Genomic DNA, 17294 nt, shown 5'->3' on the forward strand with positions numbered 1-17294 from the left:
ATACATGGCACAGGGACATGGGTGCGGTCTTGGGGCAGCTTCCAGTCCCGGGGAGAGCCAGACATCCTGACCATGGCCTCTGTACAAGCACAGCGGCTGTGACGGTGCAGGACATGGTCACCCTCACGTTGCGGAGTTGGGGAGGGGGCTGGGCATCATCCTCTGCGTCCCCAGGGAGAACTGACCCCTTCTCTTCTTTCTCTACAGCTGCACCAGCTGCTCGTGCAGGGCGCACCACCCCGCCTGGGACATGCTCCCGCACCCGCGGCCTGCTCCGGACTGCCAGCACGGAGCAGGAGTACCGGGACCAGCACCTTGGGGCCCTGCGAGCGGTGCACCGCACACTGCAGGCCTGGATGCGGGAAGACCTGCAGGTCCGCCACGAGCTGCTGTCTGAGGTCCGAGGGCTGAGCACCAACCTGCAGCTCCTGCTGCAGAGCATGGTGCCCCGTGCTGATCCTGCACCAGCTGTCCCCCCAACTGCTGTCCCTCCTCCCACTCCTGCTCCCCCTCCCACCTCTCCCTCCTCAACCCCCACAACCTCTTCCTCAATGTCCACACCCCCCACCTCAACCTCCGCACCCTCCACCCCATCGCCCCGGGGACGCCGAGGCCCCCTCCCTCGCTGTACTGGGAGGCGGTCGGCCCGGCGAGACCCCCACCCCTGATCCTTCAGTTTCCCCACCCCCTCCTTTCCCTTGCTTCCCCCTTTCAGCTCCCTCCTCCCAGTTTTCCCCCTCCCCTCTCCCAGCCTCTCTCTTCCCCTCTCCCACCTCCTTTTCCCAGTTTCCCCGAGTTTTGTTAAATAAACAGAGTTTCTATTTTTGAACACATGTGTCCTTTATTTTGTACATCAATAAGAAGGGGGGCTAGGGAAGGGTAAGTGGAAGGAGGTGAGGGAGGAATGGGGCACGAGCCCCCAATGGGGAGGACTGGGCTGGCTCTGCGGGTTCTGGGGGTGGAAGCTCTCCTGCAGCCCCCCGATTGTCCCCTCTCCCCAGATGGCAGCCTGCGGCAAGTGCAGCCGGTCTGATGGCCGAGTGGTGTGATGTGCCCAGTGTGGGTACTTCGGGCACTCCAAGCCAGGACTGGTTTGTAAGCGGGGCACCCCTGAGAACTGTCTGTCCGGGGTGGGGGTCGGGACCCTTTAAGCACAGCCCTCGGCTAGCCTGAGACAGCATCTCCACGCTCTAAGTCCTCCTCTGATGCCCTGCCGGCACTGCTTCCGGCCATCCTTAAGCCCTGTTCAGAGTCCACTCAATGTGGACTTGCTAGTTCGAATTAGCAAAACGCTAGTTCGAACTAGTTTTTAGTTCTAGATGCGTTAGTTCGAACTAGCTTAGTTCGAATTAACTAATTCGAACTAAGTTAGTTCGAACTAGCGCTGTAGTGTAGACGTACCCTGTCTGGGGTGGGGGTAGGGTCCCTTTAAGCACAGAGCTCAGTTAGATTCAGGCAGCAGCCCTGCACACTAAGTCCTAACCTGATGCCCTGCCGGCACTGGTTTTAGCCAGCCTTAACTTCGGTTCAGGGTCCACTCAGTGTGGACGCGCTATTTCAAAATAGCAAAATGCTATTTTGAAATAGTTTTTGTGTATAGATGCGTTATTTCAAATTAGCTTAATTCGAATTAACTATTTAGAATTAAGTTAACTCGAATTAATGCTGCAGCGTAGACATACCCTAACAGATGTTCATGCAATAAAAGAGATTATTCCTCATCTCACTCATGTCCAGAGACCAGCACAGCTGCAGCACTGCAAACAATCCTGAGTAGCCCAAACGAGGTACGTAACAACCGATGTGTTAAGCTATCATGTTTGCACAAGGGGAAAAAAAGTTGGACAAATTGTAGAGATGAGGGAAGCTTGGAGAGACCTGCATGTGGGAGTGGGCAGGAAATTAGACTTGTATTTCAATGTGATCGGCATGAAAGAAAGTGTCACATTTCGGGCCAGGAGTGTAAAGCTTTCATGTCCTGTATCAGGGAGGTGACAGTCTATCTCGCTGGGGTATTGAATGCATTCTAGGCACTTCCTAATCAGAAAGATCTTGACATACTGGAAGGAGTTCAGAGAAGGGCCATGACAATGATCAGGGAGTGGAGACAAGTTAGAAAGGGCAAATGTGTGGAGCTTGGCTTGGAGACAGCTAAGGGAGATGGGATAAGTCGACCCATGTTGGAAGGACATAAGTGCTCATAAAGGAAAAGCTTTATTTAATCCTGGGGCTTGATTTAGCAGGAATGGGATGAAATTAAGAAAACCAACGTGTAGGTGGTTGAGAGAAGAGGCTGTAGAACCGTTGTCCGGGAGAATGGATGAAAGCGTCAGGGACTGGGAGTTTGTTAAACTAGCCACGACAAATTATCCTACAGGGAGGTCCTGCAGGGCAAAAAGACTGGAGTAGCTCATCCTTGCCTGAGTGCGACTTGTGCGGTTCCCAGCATCCCAGAAGATGTGTGCATTGTGCTGCCTGGGTAATGAGCTCACAAAAGGAGTGGCCCCGCTTTGGGAAAGCACTCTTAGCACATGTTTACGTCCATCCCTAGGCGGGGAAATGTTTAACATTAAGTATGTCCTTACATCCCCAGTCACTTGAATGGCACATGCTTAAGGTTAAGCACGTACGTAAGAGCATTCGTGGGTAGGGATGTTTCCTTGATGTGGAGCCCTTAGGTGGAGTTGCTTAACACCCCCTCTCCCTATGCCAAGCTCAGGGCAGGCTGTGTCCACAGCAACAATGGGACAAGAAGTGCTGCTCAGATGACAGGACTTTGCCCGGGGAGCAGGTGGGCTAGGATCACAGGGCAGTACAGGTTCTCCCCCTGTGCTCTCCAGGCTATACCCTGCTCTGGCATTGTGGCCAGGGCTTTCCATTGGGAGCAAGCATATCGGGATGTGCCGGGACAGGATGGGTCTCAGCTTGTCCCAGTGCTTCCTTCCCTTGCTGCAATCTTGCAAAAGTACCACCTTCTTGCTGGCTACCACTGGATAATGGCCACACTTTGCCATGCACCAAGAGAGCACTAATCGGCGGTGTCTCCTATATTTAGCAATAATTGTGTGTGCTTCATTTCTCGGCAGTAATTAATTTCTTGGCATGCCACCAGCCAGCAACAGCTTCCGTAGGTGCAGCTTCTTGCTGATGTAAGTCTCAGTGAACGTCACTTCTGTAGCGCTGCTGCAGGAGGAATCGTCCAATGCAGTGATATCTTAGAGAACAGCCTTTCTAGCCTAACTTCCGCCTGCAATTGCTTCCTAAAACATGCGTGGCTGGTCTCCTGATCCAGCTACCCAGCTGGCCTGGGCTGAAATCTGAGGCCAAGGATGTGGCATCTGTGCCTGCACAAGGAATAGATTTGTCTCAGTTCCCAGGAAATGTGCTGCCTGTCATTAGGCCTGGCTGCTGTCTTGGGGGGCTGTTGGCTCTGGTTTTGACCAGGTGCTGATCCTTCTGCCAGTTTCTGAGTGACGTTTGGGATCTCGTGCCTTCCTGCCCGAAAGGCCAGGGTGCATTGCTCCATTCAGCCCTTCAGGGAGGAGTGGATAGGCTAGGCAGCCCTTAGGAGTTTATGGCACCCTCAGACACTCAGTTGCCATAAGATTCCTTTTCCCCAGGGGTAATGGAAGAGCCATCAGGACGGGGCCAGGAAGCCTGGCAGAGGTGGGTGGGGGTATGAGGAAGGAGTGACTGTCTCTTCAGGTTGTCAGGCTGTTTGTTCTACTTTCCCCAGCGTGGCAAGCAAGCACAGTGCGGGCACTAGGAAAGAGAAGCAAAGCTGCAGCTTCTCCCTGGTCAGGGGGTTAGCAGGCAGGCCATCGCCACAGTCACATGCCTCGCTTTCGGTGCTAGGCCATGTGACGTGGGTGCAGGGGAGCGTTGTAGGGAGCTCCGAGGGAAGGGAGCTCTTTGAGTGACACATGGCACCAGCGCTGAGCTGGTGCAGAAATCCAGTGAGGCCTGGTCAGACGGGAGGGGTCACGCTGTACTCACTGTTTGCTCTCCCTGAGGGCTGGGTGCCCAGGATCCCACAGAGCCGGGCGTGTGTGTTCAGAGTTAAAGGAACACACCTGGCAGAGCTAGCAGAGGGAGCTCTGCGGTTCCTTTGCACATGAACCCCAGTGGTGCTGCTACTAAGGAGGTCTGACGTGAGTTGTACAGTGCAGGGAGCAGAGGAGCCTTCCATGGGGCAGCAGCCACCGGGTGCCCAGCCGGTCATGCCTCGTTGATGATCTCCAAGGGCGAGACCCCCCCATTGCAGGCCAACGGGAGGCCCTGTGTTAGGAAGCAAGGTTTCTGTCCGTCTGTCCAGTAGCCTGGCTCTGACAGGCGCCAAAATTTGGTGACACACTGCACTGTGCTGCTCCTCACCCCCGAAGGGCAGCCTTCCTCACCTCACTTGTGGAGGTCTTGGAGCATGGGCCTTGCTGTTCTCTCCAAGTGAGCGTCACTTGCTGGCCGGGGGGGCAGAGCTTCTCCTTCCCAGGAACATAGTTCAAAATGGGGTCAAAACCGGCTGCGCCTTTGACCTCTTTCTGTCTTTCCACGGGCACCCTTTCATGTGACAAGCCCAGGGCCTACACGTCTCTCCGGGTGGAACCCTGCCATTCACCCCACTTTTCAACTGGGTTTCCAGGCTACCGTACCTCTCTGGACCACCCAGGAGTGCTCAGCATGGCACCCCGGGGCTGTAACCTGGCGCTAAGTGCAGTGACACAGGACGGCTTCTTCCGAAGAAGCTGCGTCTCAATCCCAATGACTGTAGCATTTAGGGGGCAAAGGGTTAACACAACAGTCAGCCCACACGCCTGGGTCTTACCGAACGCTGAGCATTCCCTCAAAGAGCAGGCAGGGCCAGCTTATCCCCCGGACTCCAGGGGGCTGGGATTCAGGCCAATTCCCTGCCTCAGTGTCCCTTGTTTCCTGCTGAACTTCAGGGGGTGTCTCTTTAAAACCAGGCATGCCCCTTTGTGCTCTGTTCTCCCCAAACCAGGGCCCCTTCCCCTTGCCAAACAGCTCTGGTGCGCATAGGGGCCTGGAGCGAGACTAGCAAAGAGAACAGCCCAGTCACTGTCTCCTAAATGGAAGCCACAAACTCCTTTCCTGGGACACCACATGGCAGGGCCCCAGCATGACACCCGGCAGCAGGTACAGCTCTCCCCCATTTGCTCACAGCGCGTGGAGCAACATTTCCTGTAAGCTGTGCACTTGGGCGGCCACCCAGGAGAGATTCAAATGCCACCCAGTGGATTAGCACCCAGCAGAATGTGTTTCTACTGGTGGTGCACAACTGCATATAACAAAATTTATTCCACGCATGGATGGAAAAAAATTAGAGGGAACGTTGCTGCAGAGCAGGTATAGTCCAGGCAGCATCAGGGCATGCTTCCTCCTACCACCCCACCAATCTGCCTCCACCCCCTGCCCTGGCAGCTTCCTCTCCTGGGACACACTCTCTGTTCCAGTCACTTGTTATATCAGTGCAGGGACTTGCAGCCCAGGGGCTGTTAGTGCTGCTTGGGGTAAGACCCCCTAAATACCAGGTGAAAGTCTCCAGCCAGTGGATAACGTCACGGTGGGTAGATGGGTAGAGCCCTGTGCGGATACAAAATTGGTATCCCCGTCTGCTTTTGTTATGCTCAGCCCCAGGCTGGTCCATGCTGTCAGTCTCTCTTGGAGGTGGATCAGTGTGTCTGTCTGAGTCTCGGAGGTAGCTGAGGAGCATGTTGGATGCTGTGGCTCATGTTAATCTTCCCCAGCCGATGTGGAATGCCTGTTCCAACTGCTCTCCCATTGTCTGGCCTAGTGGCTAGTCTCGGGTGCTGAGGGCCCTTGGCTAATGTCTGCTGTCAATCAGGAGCACTTGATCTCCTTCCTTCCTATGCTTTGGCTGTCCTATCTCTTTTCAGGGAGGTGTCACTGGGTGGAGCTGGACTTGAACCACTGATAGGCAGTGGCAACGCTTGTATCTCCTCTGCACCTCACCTGTGTAGTGGAGCCATCTGTTAACTGGTGCATGGTGTTTGGCCTCACAAGCGAGTATCTGACTGACACTGGCTCAATTGTTAGTCCCACAAAGATCCCTGATCCTGGGACCCTGCCAGACCTCGCTCCTCTGCATTCCTCCCTCGAGCTGTCTTCCCACCCGCGTACCAGACAGTTCCCTGCAGGTGTAAGTCCATGAGCGGCACTTCTCAGGAGCAGTAGGGATAGGGGGAAAGGGACAGGATGGGAACACAAGCAATTAACAGAGTTTGTGGGGGGGGTATAATAAAGCACAGCTAGTCAGATGAACTTGATTACTTTCTGGGAGGATGACAGACCAAACGCGGCTGCAGGAGAGCAGCAGGTAGATGTATTTGGAATTGAGAAAAGTGTTTGATTCGGTGACTCATGAAACTGAACACTTCAGATTTAGTGCAAATCAGCGCAGCTCTGACGCGGGTGCTTGGACTGAAAAGTGGCTGCAGGATCACAAACAGAAGGAAGCCATTGGACGGCAAGATGTGTTTTTTACTGGGAGGTTATTGCCTCTGCCATGTTTTTACTGCAAGGAAAGCAGAAAAATGGGCAGGAAAGAATTGAGGTTCACCACCATAGAGAGGAAACGGCACTCATACATCTGGGGGAGGGGGACAGGGAAGATGGCTGAAAGTCTATAGGCTGTCAGCTGATTAATAGGAGTCTACAATAAGGTAGGGTAGAGGGGAAAGACCTGCATGCAGAGGGCTTAAGCCACAGTCATGCTCAGATGCACCCAACCTTACATTGCATTCTGGGAATCTTTAGCAGAAAGCTAGATTGGAAGGAGTTCTGCAAAGAGGTGTCAGCATGACCAGTAGTCTACCAATGTGATGCTCAGGATTTCCACTTGTGATGCAGGTGACTGACGTGATTTCCCAAAGAGTTGAGAACCTGGCCCCTCTATGGGTCGCAAGCTGAGCAACCAAAACCATGGGGGTTGCTGGTGAAAATCTTGCCTGAAAGGTGAAGACACAATGGTGGGAGAGAAATTATTTCAACAAGGGACACACAGGGATTTCACTAGGAGAACCTAGGAGGAAATTTAAAAAGGAAGATGTTATTTTTGGCTGAATCTAAAAAAAAAAAACCCTTCTAGACAGAGCAGCCTCTCAGACCATGAAATGATCTCCCAAAGAGAGGGAGGGGAGCCCTATTGCTTGGCATCCTGCAGACTGTAACACCCAGAACCCTGACATTATACTGTAGGGCACAGGCCTGAGTTGGGTACCAGGGATGGGGTAAGATTTGTAAAAGCTCTTCTCTGTGTCTATGCCTACTGAGAGGCGACTGCAGCACTTGCAAATGTTCCAGAGCTAGCTTAGCTCTAGCTATCTCCTAAGACAGCAAAGCCACAGCATTTCAGGGCTGTACAAGCCACTGGGAGCAAGACATCTGGGGCCTGATCCAGAGCCCACTATGTCCATGGAAAGATCCTTATGGAAGCAATGCTTAGCACTTTTATGGTGCTTTATTAGGTTCTGTCTAGTCTTACTCTCCTTTCCAGCCACCACAGGATTGTTTCCTCCTGTATCTGTCCAGTGCTTTGCCCAGTCTAGTTTTAAATATCCTAAGGGAGATCCTGCTGCTTCTCTTAGCAGATTATTCCTCAGCCTAGCAGATCACATTTCTCCCTTGCTCCCTCCAGCTTGTCAATATTCCTTGAGTTGCCCAGAGGTGAGTGCAGGATTTGTGCTCTGCTGTATAGGCAACTCCCGCCATCCTGCTCCCAAAGGCAATGCCTCTGCGTGCGGACAAAATACTTGCTCTTTCTTGCATTAGAGGCTCTTGGCTAATTAGCAGACTCAGCCCATTTGTCCGCTTCTGACCCAGCTGCTCACAGAGCTACACTGTTCTCCCCCAGGATTATTTTTATGGACAGTATCTTTCTCTTTCTGTATGACTTTCAGATTATATGTCCTGTACAAAGTTCCATTGAGCGACTTCCCCGGGCCCACTGCTACCAGAGTGCAAAGGCTCCCAAAATGCACAGACCATTCTTGGCTGTATTCCCGCAGCTGTGCAGCAGTTCAGCACTCTCTGGGTACGTCGGCGCTGAGCTGCGTTTGACTGGTGCCTGTTGATTCAGGTTCACAGGGTTGGGCTGCAGGGCTGTTTCACTGAGCTGCAGATATTTGGCCTCAGCCTGCAGTCTGAGCCCTGGAACCTTCCCAGCATCCTAGAACCCGGGCTTCAGCTGTGGCTTTGTAACTGCCATGTAGACACGCTCATGTCTTCTGTGGCCTGGGCATTAGTGCACCTTGTATGCTAGGGGAGTTGTGTGCTCCAGCGACTACCCCCAGAGAGATGGGCTAGAGTCTCCTGGCTTGCTGAGTGGCCACGTTTGTTCCTGGTCTCGGACTGGGCGCAGCTTGATGAAGCGTCTCGTGGGTGTTACAGAACAGACCTAGCTCTGCAGCTCAGAATTTGATGGGACTGTTTCGGTAGGGCCTGATGTGCAGGAGGCACTAGGATGGGGGAGCGTGTCCACAAGGCGAACAGATTGGTACAGACAGCAAAAGCAGGGTTCTTTGAGAAGCCTAGCCCCATCTCTCTATGGAACATGCTGTGGGTGGGCCCTTTGGGAAGCCTATGGCCCTTGCCCCTTTAGCAGCATCCCCTCACACACAGGCTAAGCCTCTCTTTGCTACTGTTGCCTGGGGCTGAGCCCAGTGTCCCGCGGGCACCACAACAAGGGCCGGTCCAGGCCTGTGGGGAAAGACAGGGATGGGTTTTCTCTTTCTTCCTTCCTTCCGCCCGCGCCTTGGCCGAGGCTGTGGGGACAGTGGCTTCTTCAAACCCACAACTGGTTTTAGTGCTGAAGTGCTGTGATCGGGGTTTGGACTGCTCAGCTCGGTAGATTAGCCTGTGAGACCGTAGGGCTGCTGAGTAGGGAAAGAGAGAAGAAGAGATCCTGGTCTGCTCCTGCAGCCCCCAGGGTGGCTGGCTGACTACATGGCTTCTGGGCGTGCTGTTCCAGCTCGCGGGCACTTTGGCTACACCCCCTCGCAGAGATGTTAGAGTGAAGGCTATTGTGGGTGCTGTTTCAAAACGCCTGAGTCCCACTTCTCTGCATGTCTGTCTGTTGGTCACAGAAACCCCACAGGAGCAAGGGTCGGGGTGATAAGGTCAGCTGAGGAGCAAACCAGATCTGCCAGGTGCTCCAGTCTGGAGGGACAGGGCTGCTCTTTCTTGTGCACCCAGCTTGCCCTCTGCCACAGTGGAGTTGAGCCCAGGGCTAGACAGTCTCCTCAACAAGTAGCTCATTGTTAGCTGCCCTGCTAGGCCCGTCTGATCCCTGCCTGGTGTCAGCTTCTGCTGCCCAGAATGCAAATGACTTAATGTGCATCGCACAGAATGACTTTTCCCAGCTGCTTTTGCCATCTGTCTCAGACTGCATGGTGCTGGGCTGAGGAATTTCATCCAGTCCTTTCCAAAGGGCTCTCCCTCCCTCCCATTCACCTTGCCTTTGCAGAGCCCAAAAAGCACAGGGCCTCGTCTATAAACATGGACAGATGCCCCGACTTCCCCTGCTTCAGAGGGGGCCACGCTCTCCCTCTCCCTGCCACCTTGGAAGAAAGGGAGGCCTGTTGCCCACACCAGAATGATTGTGCTGAGCAGGACGGAGACCACGGGGAAGATTCTTTGTGCGACACAGTCGGCCTCATCCTCTGAGACAAGCCGTCCTCACTCACTACCCCTCTTGAGGTCTCCTCCGAGTTAGAGCATAGTCAGTGATGCTAGAGCCTGTGGGATGCTGTGGGTGTGGGAGACCTCCACTGGTTAATTTCTGGGGCCTAGGAGTGGACTTGAGAGCTGCCTGACAGCAGTTGATCTGGGTATGTTCTGGAGCACTGCAGCTTAGTGGCCTGGCCTGAGATCTGTGGCTGTCTCTGGTCCTGGGATTTTCTCTCTTCAGCGGGATGCCAGAGGAGGCGTAGACGTGTTAAGGCCTCAGTGAGAGTGCACTCCCAATACCGAGAGACTTCTAACGGCGGGTGCTGGTCAGGGGGAACCTTTTAACCTACAGGCTGAACCTAGGGATGTAACCGTGTAGTCGATTAACCGATAAGCAAAAGCTTTAGGTTAATGCTATAGACTACACTCATTTCCCTGCCTCCGCTCTTGCCAGTAAATTTTTTGGCAGGCTGGCCAACAGCCTGGCTCAGTTCTGGCTCACGCCGGGTCTAGAACCTCCCCCTGCTGCGTCTCTGCATTTAAAGTGTGTTAGGAGCCAGGTGGGCAGGCAGCCCAGCTAGTTCTGGCTCGCACTAGGTCCAGGAGCTCAGAGCCCCCTTAGAGAGGGGCTGCTGCCACCGCGCGCTGCTGCCTCTTTATCAGAGACAGCAGCACTGGGCAACAGGCAGCCGGTCCAGAAGGGGAGTTGTTTTTTAAACTGGCTCCCCTCTTGGTCCAGCTCCTGCCTGGCACTCGGTGCTGCTGCCTTTGATACAGCGGCTGCTGGTCCCACCCTTTGAGACTATAGAATAGTCGACTAGCTGATAAAAATTCAGGAGGTTACTCGACTATTAAATTAACCAATATTTAACATCTCTAGTTGAACCTCTCTAATCTGGCACCCTCAGGACCAAACCAGAGAATTTGCCAGACCACAGGAGGTCAGTATTGTCTAGCTGCATTACCGACACTTCCACTGCTGACTGGGCTCTTAGAGGACATTGAGGGGTGAATTAGAGCTAAATAACAGCCCAGAACACAGAGCCAGGGCTGGTGGCTGTAAACAAACTTTATCCATAAGTGGACACCCGGCTAACTAAAATCATGCCGGACCATGGATGGTGCCAGACTAGAAAGGTTCAGTCTGAACTGTGAAATATGATATGGCAACTTGTCCTCTCTGCAGTGCTACCTAAGAGCCTTTTGGCAATTTGGAGCCCGGCCTGGGGCAGTGTCATTCATTATGAAGGGGGGTGTTTTGATGAATGGCTTATGAGCATTGACAGTCCGCTGGAAGCCAGTACAGCTGTGAGAGGCACACACTGAGTCCAGAAGGAGCAGGCATGCTCATGGGGCCAGAGCACAGGATGGAGACTTGGGAGAGCTCAGTTCGATTCCTGACTCTGCCACAAATTCCCTGCATGACCTTTCACGAGCTGCTGCCCCTGTTTTCTGTTCTATACACAGGGGGGTAATGATCCTACCCTACACACCCTGCCAGGAAGCTAAATTCATTGTGCAGTTTTGTGTCCAGGGCTGCAGGAGGAGGAGGAGTGCCATTTATTCAGTGAGTCTAGGGCTGGCACCAGCAGCCCCCCTTTTTCCCCCCAGATGGTTCTGTCGCTGAGCAGGGAACCAGGTGCCGTGACCCAGGCTGGGTGGTGTGAGGTGCCTGCTGCAGCAGAGAGGGTAGGTTACCGTGCCTGTTACACTCTCTCCCCTGGGGGGGCTGAAGCCCATGGCAGCCCGCACTCTCTGAGCTGCATGCTTACAGACAAGCACTCACTATGCAGGAGGCGGCTGAAATGTGGCTTTGAGAGCCTCTGGCCAGGCAGCTCTCACAGGTCAGAAAGTGTAGACAGGCGAATGAGGCCCAGGATTACACTTTCCAGTGAGGTTTCTAGAGGCTGGATTCTCCACCCTCACCGGGTGGGAGGGAGAAATATACTGTGGATAACAGCCGCAAAGAGTGAACTGTGACCCAGACAAATGGACTCTGGCGTTAATGCCTATCCGCAAAGCTAATCTTATCCTTCCTAGTCCCACTTCCCTGCCGTTGTCCTGCACCCTTTTCCCTCCACATGCTGGGCCCTGTCCCGCCCCTTGGACCAACGTGTAGCCATCCAGATGTAGTGGCATCCAGACCCACTTCCACAGCCCCCCAGGGCTCTCCGCATGCCCCAGTGCTTGTTATGCTCCACCAGCCCGCCTGGCGCTGAGGCCAGGGAGTGGGGTTGGGTGCTGGGACTTAACCCCTGGCCCTCCTCATTTCCCACGCATGCTTCACTGCTGCCTTGGACATGTATGGGCCTCAGTGGGCCAGATGCCAGGCTGCAGTGTGTGATGCTTGGTGTGTTCTCCTGCACTGTATAAGAACATAAGAACAGCCAGACTGGGTCAGACCAAAGGTCCATCTAGCCCAGTGTCCTGTCTGCCAACAGTGACCAATACCAGATGCCCCAGAGGGAGGGAATACAGCAGGTAATCCTCATGTGATCCCTCCCCTGTCACCCACTTCCAGAGAAACAGATGCTAGGGACACCATTCCTACACATGCTGGCTAATAGCCGTTGATGGACCTGATCTCCATGAATCTATCTAGCTCTTTTCTGAACCCTGTTAAACTTCTACCCTTCACTGCATCCTCTGGCAAGGAGTTCCTCAGGTTGCCTGTGTGCTTGCATAAAGAAAAACTTCCTTTTGTTTGTTTTAAACCTGCTGCCTATTAATTTCATTTGGTGACCTCTAGTTCTTATACTGTGAGAATAAATAAATAACTTTTCCTTATTCACTTTTTCCACACCAGTCATGATTGTATAGACTTCTATCATATCCCCCCTAAGTTTCCTCTTTTCTAAGATGAAAAGTCCAAGTCTTTTTAATCTCTCTTCATAGGGGACCCGTTCCAAATCCCTCATCATTTTTGTTGCCCTATTCTGAACCTTTTCTAATATCAATATATCTTTTTTTAGATGAGGCAACCACATCTGTACACAGTATTCACAGTGTGGGCGTACCATGGTTTTTTATAGAGGCAATAAGATATTCTCTGCCTTTTTCTCTATCCCTTTTAAATAACTACTAACATTATATTTGCTTGTTTGATTGCTGCTGCACACTGAGTGGATGTTTTCAGAGAACTACCCACAATGACTCAATGATCTCTCTCTTGAGTGGTTGTAGCCAAATTAGTTCCCATAATATTGTATATATAGTTGGGATTATTTTTTACTTTGCATTTATCAACATTAAATTTCATTTGCCATTTTGTTGCTCAATCACTTAATTTTGTGAGATCTTTTTGAAGCTCTTCACTGTCTGCTTTGGTCTTAACTATCTTAAATAGTTTGATATCATCTGCAAATTTTGCCACCTCACTGTTTACCCCTTTCTCCAGATCATTTATAAATAAGTTGAATAGGATGAGTCCCAGGACAGACTCTTGGGGGACCTCACTAGTTACCTCTGTCCACTGGGAAAACTGACCATTTATTCCTACTCTTTGTTTCCTGTCTGTGGCTGTGTACATGCGCACTTCCTGCACTGGGGCTGGGAACCTGGCTGGGAGGCGAGGCGGAAGGGGGAGTTCCCTTGTCAGATGGCTCTGTTCCAGGGCGAGGCAGCACCTTGGAGAGTCAGACCTCATCGGGGTGGGGCATCTGGGCGCAGGGACGGCCTCTCTTGTTGCAACACATGATATTTATTTTTCATACTAAGAAGCATGCCCCTGACACCAAGGCTGCACCCTCTACAAGTCCTCTGTGTTCTCTCTCTCTCTCTCTCGCACACACTCTCACACATACTCTCACAGAGCGTTTTTCCTAGTGTGAAACAGTCCACCTGATCTGTGACTACTGCTGCCCCCGAGTTCAGCAGTGTGGGTCCCCCTCTGGAGGCATCTATCCATTGCCCTTGTGCCTGACTGTCCGATGGTGCAGATGAGTGAGGAGAGCACCCGGAACCAGCTGTTAAATGTCACAACCCCGCGGGTGGTTCCTGGCATCCTACAGAACTGCTCTGTGTCTAATGATGTGCCAGCTGTATTGTCCCAAGCAGCAGCTGTATTGTGCAGCTCCGGGACAGGCAGGCTCAGTAGGGAAGGCAGTGTTAGGGGAACTACCCGGAACAGGTAGAACAGGTCTGATTGGGGCAAGGTCTATACCCCGGTTAGTGGGGCAGCTCAGCACATCTGAGGAACGTTTCTCCCTCCTGCCAGCCCGATTGCCGTGAATGTCATGCAATGCTTGACCCTGATTCCCATCTAGGAAGCCTGGGGCGGCTGCACTCCCTCTCTCTCTTTGCCTTACTTCCTCATTCCTTTATGCTTTCACATGCTGACTCATCAAACTCAGGGCAAGCCTGGGAGAGGCGAGGGGATCCTTCCTCTAGCCAGATGGGTCTTTGAAACTCCCCAGCACACCCTCAAGGGACACTTGGGGCGTGATCCCTGCCACAGCGACCAGTCTGGGTTCAGACTCTGGCAGTACAAGTGGGACAAACGGAGCACGAAGGAGTCTCTGTGCAAGTCCGGTGGTGGGTGTGTCGTGAGAGAGCTGTGTTACACCTAGACTGCCTTGGGAGAAACAGAACAATCTACAGTCACGGAGCTGGGTAGAGCAGTTGGATCTAATTTGCCTGTCATCTGCCTCCTGACCTGTGACTCCCAAGTCCCTTAGACCCGTCAGGAAGCTGATCTGTAGCTGCTGGCAGATGCTTGTGCTGGTGAGTCTAATTCTCCAGTCCTGCTGACTGGACATTTATTGGTTTGGGAGCCTTCTGGCAGAGCTGTGAGGAAGTGGAATGTGTCTTTGCCCGCACACCCTACTGGGCGGAGGTGTGTTTGCCCAGGTTCCCACCTCCAGCAGGAATAGCATGAGATGTCTGGCACCCAGAGGAAGCATGGCCAGCTGGTGCAGTTTCTGCCAGCGCAACTGTTGGGAGAGCTGTGCCCACAACTAATGCCTGGGCTAGCCAGCTGTTGAAACTGTATCCAGGAGCAGATGTAAACAGTGAGTGTATGTTAAGCTGTCTGCTTGGGCAGGGTGCATGAATCTGTCGATCCAGCCTCAGATCTGGCTTTCACATCCCAAGGCAAAGGCTGATGTGGGTAGCACTGGGACAGAAATGGCAAGTGGCATTTCTCCAGCCCACCCCCAAGAATGTGCCCCAATTCTGCTCCAGGGTGGGACAGGGACTCCTCCTGCCGTGAGCTGTGCCCACAATGGGCACAGAGCTTCCCCTCCTGGTTCCACGTACATCTACAGGCTGAGAGACCTCGCTCCTGCCCAGCCAAAAGGGTTGGACCATGACTGGGAATCTTCTCCCATTCCTGTTTATGGGCCGGGAGTAAATCTCTCACAGCCCATTGTTGTGCCAGGGCTGGGCCCTCTTGCTGTGCCCAGAACTCCAGTGCCACAACTGGGCCGGGCTGGGGCAGGGGAACAGCCTTCAACTGAACCATTCAAGCTTCCGTACGTAAGGACTGGAAGATAGCTAACATGCTGCCAATATTTAAAAAGGGCTGTAGAGGTGATCCTGGCAGTTACAGACAGGTAAGTCTAACGTCAGAACTGGGCACATTTGTTGAAACTATAGTAAAGAATAGAATTGTCAGACACGTAGATGAACATAATTTCATAGAAAGTCAACATGGTTTCTGTAAAGGGAAATCATGCCTTACTAATCTGCTAGAGTTCTTTGAGGGGTCTGTCCTGGGAATAATCCTATTCAAATTATTTCTAAATGATCTGGAAAAAGGAGTAAACAGTAAGGTGGCAAAATTTGCAGATGATACTAAACTGCTCAAGATAGTTAAGACCAAAGCAAACTGTGAAGAGCTTCAAAAAGATCTCACCAAACTTAAGTGTTTGGGCAACAAAATGGCAAATGAAATTTAATGTTAATAAATGCAAAGTAATCCACATTGGAAAAAATAATCCCAACTAGATATTCAATATTATGGGGACTAATTTGGCTACAACTACTCAAGAAAGAGATCTTGGAGTTACTGTGGATAGTTCTCTGAAAACATCCACTCAATGTGCAGTGGAAGTCAAAAAAGCAAACAGAATGTTGGGAATCATTAAAAAAGGGATAGAGAATATCTTAATTGCCCCTATATAAAACCATGGTACACCCACATCATCAATACTGCATACATATGTGATCGTCTCATCTCAAAGAGATATTAGCATTGGTAAAGGTTCAGAAAAGGGCAACAAAAATGATGAGGGGTTTGGAACGGGTCCCATATGAAGAGCAATTAGAGACTGGGACTTTTCAGTTTAGAAAAGAGGAGACTAAGGGGGGGTATGATAGAGGTCTATAAAATCATGACTAATGTGGAAAAAGTGAATAAGGAAAAGTTATTTACTTGTGCCCATAACATAAGAAGTAGGGGTCACGAAATGAAATTAATCGGCAGCAGGTTTAAAACAAAGAAAAGGAAGATTTTCTTTACTCAACGCACAGTCAACCTGAGGAACTCCTTGCCAGAGGATGTGGTGAAGGCTAGAACTTTAACAGGGTTCCAAAAAGAGCTAGATAGATTCTTGGAGATGAGGTCCATCCATGGCTATTAGCCAGGATGTGTAGGAATGGTGTCCCTAGCCAATGTTTCTCTGGAGGTGGGTGACAGGGAAGGGATCACATGAGGATTACCTGTTGTGTTCCCTCTCTCTGGGGCATCTGGTATTAGCCGCTGTCGGCAGACAGGATACTGGGCTAGATGGACCTTTGGTCTCACCCGCTATGGCCATTCTTATGTAACAGTTGCAGTTGCCCTGTCTATGTTCTGTCTTTGCTCAGTGCCATAGGCGTGCAGGCACCTCTCTTCTGTGCTCCTTGACCACACATCACTTTTGCAGAGGTGGGGGAGCAGTTCCCCTGCCTCACTCAGATTGGGAGAAAGCTGGCAATAGGCATGGTAGCACCAGCTGGTATGGGGATGGGAATTGTTACTAGAGGCAAGTGGATCAGCACAATGAAATAGCAGGGAATAATCACACACTGCAGCGTAGGGATGGATATGAGAGGACCGACAACAAATGTCTCTAAGAACCCATCCAGAGCATAGAATCATAGAACCCTAGGACTTGAAGGGACCTCGAGAGGTCATTGAGTCCAGTCCCCTGCCCTCGTGGCAGGACCCAGTACTGTCTAGACCATCCCTGATAGACATTTATCTAACCTACTCTTAAATATCTCCAGAGATGGAGATTCTACAGCCTCCCTAGGCAATTTATTCCAGTGTTTAATCACCCTGGGTATGTCTACACTACCCCCCTAGTTCGAACTAGGGGGGTAATGTATGCATACCGAACTTGCTAATGAAGCCCGGGATTTGAATTTCCCGGGCTTCATTAGCATAAAGCCGGCTCCGCCATTTTTAAAAGCCGGCTTGTTCGAACCCCGTGCCGCGCCGCTACACGCGGCACGGGCTAGATAGTTCGAACTATGTAGTTATTCCGAACTATCTGTACGCCTCGTGGAACTTACAACACCGCAACTGACCCTGTGCGAAAGCTAGTGGCTTCTGCTTCTAGCCAGGCACCAGAACGTGAGCTGTGACTCTGAGAAGCAGATGCTTTCAG

General features: G+C 51.9%; 1 protein-coding gene across 4 annotated transcripts in view; it reads left to right on the top strand.

Moving 5' to 3' along the window:
• The window catches only part of TMEM63B (transmembrane protein 63B), a 97940-nt gene that overhangs the window by 29162 nt on the left and 51484 nt on the right, over positions 1 to 17294 (top strand). Inside the window, exon 1 of one of the 4 annotated variants that reach the window (XM_075925036.2) lies at positions 13710 to 14424. The exons of the other annotated variants lie outside the window; for them this stretch is intronic. The gene's annotated coding sequence lies outside the window, so the exon portion shown is untranslated. Of the gene's footprint in view, positions 1 to 13709; positions 14425 to 17294 lie in introns of those variants that run through there. 4 annotated transcript variants of the gene reach the window in all.

The sequence above is a fragment of the Pelodiscus sinensis genome, chromosome 3 (genome assembly GCF_052426305.1).
Source record: "Pelodiscus sinensis isolate ZL-2025 chromosome 3, ASM5242630v1, whole genome shotgun sequence".
Lineage (NCBI taxonomy): Eukaryota > Metazoa > Chordata > Testudines > Trionychidae > Pelodiscus > Pelodiscus sinensis.